General features: G+C 40.6%; 1 protein-coding gene and 1 non-coding gene across 4 annotated transcripts in view; one reads left to right on the top strand and one right to left on the bottom strand.

Moving 5' to 3' along the window:
- The window catches only part of grik2 (glutamate receptor, ionotropic, kainate 2), a 581,700-nt gene that overhangs the window by 157,107 nt on the left and 415,323 nt on the right, over positions 1 to 9,270 (bottom strand). The window lies entirely within an intron of this gene.
- LOC133605483 (U2 spliceosomal RNA) lies at positions 4,113 to 4,302 on the top strand. The gene has a single exon (XR_009815151.2). It is a non-coding gene; the product is annotated as a U2 spliceosomal RNA (small nuclear RNA).

Raw genomic sequence — 9,270 nt, 5'->3', positions numbered from 1 at the left:
TTATTAGATAGGAGATCACAAATTAACGAAACAGTCTGACTCATGGTGTCATAAAGAAACAACATTTTAAATCATTATCCAGAAACTTAATATATGACATGTAGACAGGGATACTACTTTGTATTCGTGGAGGAAGCTAAGCTGCTATGTCCACTTTGCAGATGTGTTTTGCACAACTTTTTCAAAGAAGGTACTGCAAAGCATGGAATTCATGAATTATTATGAATTCAACGAAAAGCGGAAATATAATTACACACATAATGAATCTTTTTTGAGTATAATCGTTAATAACGCTATATTTTGTTCATTATGTCATTTAATTTAATTTACATGTGCACAATTACATTTCTGCATCCCTTTAATTCATGCGCAGATGCAATGTGTGCATGAATTCCAATGGGGAGCACACCTCGCTTCCAATTTCCCAGCATGCTTTAAAGGGGTTCTTAATATTTTTGACCTCGGGGCCCGACATTTATTCTACACAGGGCCCATTCAAATATTAATAAAAAATAAAAAAAAACTCTTGATTTTTATCGTATTCAATAATTATATCTAACCTACTTATAGTTAGGCAAATTATATGAAATCATGTGTAAAAAAACACAATTATTTAATATTTATTCAAAGCATAAATCTTAGCCTTAGGTCAGGCTGATTAGAATAATAAAGACTATACTGCATAATAAGGGACTCGATAACTGACAAATACATTTAAACACAATTATGTTGTACGAAAATAAATCAACTAAATGAGTAATGAATATGTTTCTTCTATCAATAAAACTAACGTGCAAATGAAAATACAGCTTAACCACTTTAGTCAAATTTTTATGCTTAAGAAACTTCTCTTTGACTTAAACTCCAGATTTTCTCTGTTTGTTTGATATTGTCATTACTGTGTACGAACCACAGCTGAGAAACAGATATTTGGTGGCCCTTGAGGGGGCGCTCGCGGCCAAACAATGTAATATCTATGGTCAAGAAACACTGCTTCAGAGTTGAAGTAGTTGTTTTATATTTTCCTTAGTGGTAGTAGTTACTGCATGTGTTTTGTTGCCATTTTTAAAATTACATATACAAACCCTGTTTCCATGTGAGTTGGGAGATTGTGTTAGATGTAAATATAAACGGAATTCAATGATTTGCAAATCCTTTTCAACGCATATTCAATTGAATGCACTACAAAGACAAGATATTTGATGTTCAAACTCATAAACTTTATTTTTTATTTTTTGCAAATAATAATTAACTTAGAATTTCATGGCTGCAACACGTGCCAAAGTAGTTGGGAAAGGGCATGTTCACCACTGTGTTGCATCACCTTTTCTTTCTCACTCAATAAACGATTGGGAACTGAGGAAACTAATTGTTGAAGCTTTGAAAGTGGAATTATTTCCCATTCTTGTTTTATGTAGAGCTTCAGTCGTTCATCAGTTCGGGGTCTCCGCTGTCATATTTTACGCCACACATTTTTGATGGGAGACAGGCCTGGACTGCAGGTGGGCCAGGAATGTACCCGCACTCTTTTTTTACGAAGCCACGCTGTTGTAACACGTGCTGAATGTGGCTTGGCATTGTCTTGCTGAAATAAGCAGGGGCGTCCATGAAAAAGACAACGCTTAGATGGCAGCATGTGTTGTTCTAAAACCTGTATGTACCTTTCAGCATTAATGGTGCCTTCACAGATGGCCTAGTGGTTAGAATGTCCGCCCTGAGATCGGTAGGTTGTGAGTTCAAACCCCGGCCGAGTCATACCAAAGACTATAAAAATGGGACCCATTACCTCCCTGCTTGGCACTCAGCATCAAGGGTTGCAATTGGGGGTTAAATCACCAAAATGATTCCCGGGCGTGGCCACCGCTGCTGCCCACTGCTCCCCTCACCTCCCAGGGGGTGATCAAGGGTGATGGGTCAAATGCAGAGAATAATCTCGCCACACCTAGTGTGTGTGTGACAATCATTGGTACTTTAACTTTAACTTTAACTTTAAGTTACCCATGCCTTGTGCACCAATGCACCCCCATACCATCACAGATGCTGGCTTTTGAACTTTGCGTCGATAACAGTCTGGATGGTTCGCTTCCCCTTTGGCCTGGATGACACGATGTCGAATATTTCCAAAAACAATTTGAAATGTGGACTCGTCAGACCACAGAACACTTTTCCACTTTGCATGAGTCCATCTTAGTTGATCTTGGGCCCAAAGAAGCCGGCGGCGTTTCTGGATGTTGTTGATAAATGCCTTTCGCTTTGCATAGTAGAGCTTTAACTTGCACTTACAGATGTAGCGCCCAACTGTATTTAGTGACAGTTGTTTTCTGAAGTGTTCCTGAGCCCATGTGGTGATATCCTTTAGAGATTGATGTCGGTTTTTGATACAGTGCCGTCTGAGGGATCGAAGGTCACGGTCATTCAATGTTGGTTTCTGGCCATGCCGCTTACGTGGAGTGATTTCTCCAGATTCTCTGAACTTTTTGATGATAATATGGACCGTCTATGTTAAAATCCCTAAATTCCTTGCAATTGCACTTTGAGAAAGGGGTGTACCTCGGCCCATCCTTTCTTGTGAAAGACTGAGCATTTTTTGGGAAGCTGTTTTTATACCCAATCATGGCACCCACCTCTTCCCAACTAGCCTGCACACCTGTGGGATGTTCCAAATAAGTGTTTGATGAGCATTCCTCAACTTTATCAGTATTTATTGCCACCTTTCCCAACTTCTTTGCCACGTGTTGCTGGCATCAAATTCTAAAGTTCATGATTATTTGCAAACAAAATAATGTTTATCAGTTTGAACATCAAATATGTTGTCTTTGTAGCATATTCAACTGAATATGGGTTGAAAATGATTTGCAAATCATTGTATTCCGTTTATATTTGCATCTAACACAATTTCCTAACTCATATGGAAACGGGGTTTGTAACTCTATTAAAGAGTGTCATATCATGATTTCTATTTTTAAAACACTTAATTTTGTTTTATATAACATGTAATTGTGGTTTCTTTGGTCAAAATGTGCATAGATTTTTTTTTTTGTATTCAAGCCATATTTTGGCTTCCTTAAAAAAAAAGGTTGGTTTTGAGAGGCAGAGTTTTTAGATGCAAATGAAGCTCTCTTTACCACGCCCCTTCACTCTGACTAGCCTTTCGTCTGGCAGCTTTGTTTACTACAGGAGTTGTTTTGTTTTGGTAAGACACACCGGTGATTGCCACATCTATCCAATTTGTACTTGACTTTACCACAACACAACATCCTGGATGATATACCGAGAACAGCATCTCAGCGAGGTTTGTTGTCGACTGAAGGAGTAGATTTCCGGTACGAAACGCTGGCTAAGGTTAAACTTATACCGAGTTTTTATCTCTCCAATGCTAAATTCCGGACGAAAGCATGTGTATCTTGACCATGAAATTATTTTCTATTCTATATCATGTTGATACTTTTACTGCACTGCTGCTTCGAATCCTTGTAAACAATTGAGGTCTGACAATATGAACTGGTCCATTGCCATACAAAGTATGCACTGATCCAATTAAAAGTACCGTGTTTTTCGGACTATAAGTCACAGTTTTTTTTATAGTTTGGCCGGGCTCCAGTGCGACTTATGTTTTTTCCCTTTTTTATTATGCATTTTCGGCAGGTGCGACTTATACTCCGGTGCGACTTATACTCCGAAAAATACAGTAGTTGTTAGAAAAATCATTCTTTATTTTGCCAGTGGACGGTGATGCTATTGAGTCACATTAGAGGGCTAAGCTCGCTACACAACAACTCGAACTAACATTGTATCATTCAAACATTTCTAACCTACTGTTGTCTATGAATGTTCTCATTCATCCAGGTCATTGTAATCTCAGGGCATTCAATTGATCGCAATTGGACTGCTTGGTTTGTCTTGGAAGACGTTTCACCTCTCATCCAAGTAGCCCTGTCCAGTTCTTAGATTCCCTCAAATGCTTATGCTCTTTATCTTTTGCCTGTGGCCTGGTAGGGTTCTGATAACGCCCAGTTTGTGTTCCAGTGGGTGTTCTGAGTCAAAAAGGTAGGTATTGATCAGCATGTGTGGGTTTTCGGTAAACCCCAACATGGAGGCCCCTGTTTTCTCCAATGTGACCCGGGCTTTTGGCTAAGATCAAGTGTAGTATCTGTTCTTATCAGTTTAATATCTGATACGTCCCCTATCCGGGGACCATATATTAATTTGATTTTTGGAATAGGGAGATGGAATAGGGGCTTGCTCCAGCCACTCCACGCATCGACCTGGTATTGCAGTACCTCCAGAAACGGTGCACCCCCAACCTACTCAGTGGCCTAGTGGTTAGAGTGTCCGCCCTGAGATCGGTAGGTTCTGAGTTCAAACCCCGGCCGAGTCATACCAAAGACTATAAAAATGGGACTCATTACCTCCCTGCTCGGCACTCAGCATCAAGGGTTGGAATTGGGGGTTAAATCACCAAAAATAATTACCGGGCGCGGCCACCGCTGTTGCTCACTGCTTCCCTCACCTCCCAGGGGGTGATCAAGGGTGATGGGTCAAATGCAGAGAATAATTTCACCACACCTAGTGTGTGTGTGACAATCATTGGTACTTTAACTTTAACTTTACAGTCCAAAAAAGGCAACTTACTGTCACGTGTGAACTTGATGTTTTTGTCCACTAACCTACTGTCAGAGGTGGGTAGTAACGCGCTACATTTACTCCGTTACATCTACTTGAGTAACTTTTGGGATAAATTGTACTTCTAAGAGTAGTTTTAATGCAACATACTTTTACTTTTACTTGAGTATATTTATAGAGAAGAAACGCTACTTTTACACCGCTACTTTTATCTACATTCAGCTCGCTACTCGCTGCTAATTTTTATCGATCTGTTAATGCACGCTTTGTTTGTTTTGGTCTGTCAGACAGACCTTCAAAGTGCCTGCCTTACTGGTGACGTTTCACTTCGTTCCACCAATCAGATGCAGTCACTGGTGACGTTGGACCAATCAAACAGAGCCAGGTGGTCACATGACCTGACTTAAACAAGTTGAAAAACTTATTGGGGTGTTACCATTTAGTGGTCAATTGTACGGAATGTGTACTGTACTGTGCAATCTAATAATAAAAGTTCCAATCAATCAATCAAAAGTGTGAGGGAAAAAAGATACTTGTTTTATTTCAACCGTACCGTCAAAAGCCTCAAGACTGACCGCACATGAGGACGTTCCTGTCTTCACAATAAAAGTGCCGCGCCATCGCGCCTGCGCTTTCAAAACAAGAGTCTCCGAAAGCCATCGTAAACAAGCTAGCAAGCTACGGAGTTTGACGCCAATATATTTCTTGTAAAGTGCATAAAAACGAATATGGAAACTGGACAAATAGGATGCCAAAAACCCACCACTTCCATGTGGTATTAGACAGAAAGGAGGAACTTTTCTTCTCCTCCATTTGAAAACGTGGACGTTATCATCACGACTGTCTGATTACAATCAACGCAAGTCATCAGAATCAGGTAATACACCAACTTATATTCTAGTCTTCATTAAAGAAAGGAATCTATATGTTAAACATGCATGTATATTCATTAAAACACCTTTAACATGTAAACAAAAACAGCAAAATAAATACTTATAAATTATATACTGTATATATCAATGTATATGTATGTATGTATATATATATATATATATATATATATATATATATATATATATATATATATATATATATATATATATATATATATATATGATATGAGTGTGTATGTTACTCATCAGTTACTCAGTACTTGAGTAGTTTTTTCACAACATACTTTTTACTTTTACTCAAGTAAATATTTGGGTGACTACTCCTTACTTTTACTTGAGTAATAAATCTCTAAAGTAACAGTACTCTTACTTGAGTACAATTTCTGGCTACTCTACCCACCTCTGCTCATTACCTTGGCATTCAGCATCAAGGGTTGGAATTGGGGGTTAAATCACCAAAAATAATTCCCGGGCGCGGCCACCGCTGCTGCCCACTGCTCCCCTCACCTCCCAGGGGGTGATCAAGGGTGATGGGTCAAATGCAGAGAATAATTTCGCCACACCTAGTGTGTGTGTGACAATCATTGGTACTTTAACTTTAACTTTACAGTCCAAAAAAGGCAACTTACTGTCACGTGTGAACTTGATGTTTTTGTCCACTAACCTACCGTTATTACTTAACCGTTTCATTGTCTGCTCCATTGCCATAGCACTCACCAAGCCCGCAATTAAAAGTATTTTTTTAATCTTTTTGTGAAGGTCTGTGGTTGAAACAGGGCTAATCTCAGCGCACTTGAAGCGACTTCCTCACAGTCGAAGGCACATTGCCACGGATCATAAAAGTTAAAAGTAAGGCACTTATTACTTCAGATGAGGCTGAAAGTTTGTGTAGTGACTTGTGCTGATTAAAACAAACAAACAGAGCGTTTTCCTTCTTTGGGTTTCATCGTCGACATGATGTTGTAGCACAGCCGGATTTAAATACATTTAAATTGGCTGAGTCACGCAAGGATGTTTTGGGTAAATGTCTGCCATACATTGATAATCCACTGATGTCACACTTGAACAAAAAGTCACATTCCAAACGGTTTGGAGGAAGAAGGAAGGATTGTTTTATAAATATCTCCGCAATGCCTCTACATAAAGTCAAATACAAATAAGGCAACAAGAGAAGTATCCCACACTTCTGTTTTGTAGTGTGGCCACCTGCCTTGACTCACCTATGAACTTGAAGTGCCATCCCATTTCTAACCCATAGGGTTCAATATGACCTTTTGCAGCTATTACAGCTTCAACTCTTCTGGGAAGGCTGTCCACAAGGTTGCGGAGTGTGTTTATAGGAATTTTCGACCATTCTTCCATAAGAACATTGGTGAGGTCACTCACTGATGTTGGTCGAGAAAGGCCTGACTCTCAGTCTCCGTTCTAATTCATCCCAAAGGTGTTCTATCGGGTTCAGGTCAGGACTCTGTGCAGGCCAGTCAAGTTCATCCACACCAGACTCTGTCATCCATGTCTTTATGGACCTTGCTTTGTGCACTGGTGCACAGTCATGTTAGAAGAGGAAACTGTTCCCACAAGGTTGGGAGCATGGAATTGTCCAAAATGTTTTGGTATCCTGGAGCATTCAAAGTTCTTTTCACTGGAACTAAGGGGTCAAGCCCAACTCCTGAAAAACAACCCCACACCATAATTCCTCTTCCACCAAATTTCACACTCGGCACAATGCAGTCTGAAATGTACCGTTCTCCTGGCAACCTCCAAACCCAGACTCGTCCATCAGAGTTGGTGTTGTATGGCTTAGATGCAGCCGCACGGCCATGGAAACCCATTCCATGAAACTCTGTACGTGGGCTAATTGGAAGGTCACATGAAGTTTGGAGCTCTGTAGCAACTGACTTATGCGCTTTAGCATCTGCTGACCCCTCTCTGTCAGTTTACGTGGCCTACCACTTTGTGGCTGAGTTGCTGTTGTTCCCAAACTCTTCCATTTTCTTATAATAAAGCTGACAGTTGACTTTGGTATATTTAGGAGCGAGGAAATTTCACGACTGGATTTGTTGCACAGGTGGCATCCTATGACAGTTCCACGCTGGAAATCACTGAGCTCCTGAGAGCGGCCCATTCTTGCACAAATGTTTGTAGAAACAGTCTCCATGCCTAAGTGCTTGATTTTATACACCTGTTGCCAGGCCAAGTGATTAAGACACCTATTTCTGATCATTTGGAGGCGTGGCCAAATACTTTTGGCAATATAGTGTATTTGGCACTAATACGACCAGGGGTGTCAAACTCAAATACAGAGTGGGCCGAAATTTAAAACCGAACAAAGCCGCGGGCCAAGGTTGAACAAATTAACCTTTTAATAGGGACCCAAACAAGTTTTGCATTAAATATTGAACAAGCAAGGCTTATATAACTATATAGTGACATGCAAAATCGAGTTTCAAATAATAATAATAATAATTAAAAAATATCAATGGCATATCAAATACAATTTAAAAAAAAAATGTAATGCCTCTTTTCTATTTGCAGCCTTCTGAGGTAAATATCAACATTAACTTTTTCCACAGGCTAATAAATTTGAAAATAAAATAATGAATAAACCAACCATTCAGGACTTTAAACTGCTCAGTTTGCAACACACTGATCTAGTCTGATGTGCCCAAGCCAGATACCTGCCAACTTTTCTTGGATGCTAGTTCATTAATGTCGGGGCTCAGGCTTTGAGCTGAGGCAACCTTCATTATCGAACGAAGTTGTTCATCAGTCATTATACATCGTATTCCACAGTCTTGGGGGCGTGCCTTACAGGCACTGCTTTTAACGTCCTCTACCAGCTGACGTCACGTCCGCTTTTCATCCCTTCTAACAACGTGCTTGCCCAGTCACAAGATATGAGCGGCTCCTGTACGCACACACACACGTAAATGCAACGCATACTTCATCGACAGCGATACAGTTTACACCGAGAGTGGCCGTATAAACAACTTTAACACTGTTAGAAATATACGCCACACTGTGAATCCACACCAAACAAGAATGACAAACACATTTCGGGAGAACATCCGCACAGTAATGTCAGAGTTTGTAGGTGACGAACCCCAAGATGCAGAGAAGGCGGAAGGCATTGTACGAGAAAACATGATTTAATTATACACTAAGGCAAAACAACAAACGAAAGGGTAACAAAAGGCGCGCACAAGGCGGAGAACAAACTTGGCTATGAACTAAAATAGCACAGAGGCTAACTGTGGACAAGAAACCAAAAACACTTACTGTGACACGAAGGAACTAGGACATGAGCAAAGTGAAACCAAAAGTAGACAGAGCTACAACGACAAGTATTAAGAACAACGACACGACAGGTAGGAACGACAATGATCCAGCCGTGACTGGAGGGTAGGGCAGGTATAAATAGCAGCTGGCTGATTGACACCAGGTGTGGCCAGGTGCCAATCAGCCACAGCTGAAGGGACACAGCACTCAGGGAGAAACAGGAAACAGAACCAAAATAAGAGCGTTGACAGGAAATGACAGAGGAAAAACTAAAACTTGACCAAACTGTCAGGGACAAGCCTGACAAGTAACACAACATAAACACAACAGAACAAATACCCAGAACCCTTTGCAGCACTAACTCTTCCGGGACGCTACAATATACCCCCGCCCACCCCCCTTTCCTGCTACCACCAAACGCAGACCCCCACCCGCCCTCACACACAGACCTTGTAGCGTCCCAAATTTGGCCCGC

The sequence above is a fragment of the Nerophis lumbriciformis genome, linkage group LG04 (genome assembly GCF_033978685.3).
Source record: "Nerophis lumbriciformis linkage group LG04, RoL_Nlum_v2.1, whole genome shotgun sequence".
Taxonomy (NCBI): Eukaryota; Metazoa; Chordata; class Actinopteri; order Syngnathiformes; family Syngnathidae; genus Nerophis; species Nerophis lumbriciformis.
This window is presented reverse-complemented; position numbering and strand designations above follow the sequence as displayed.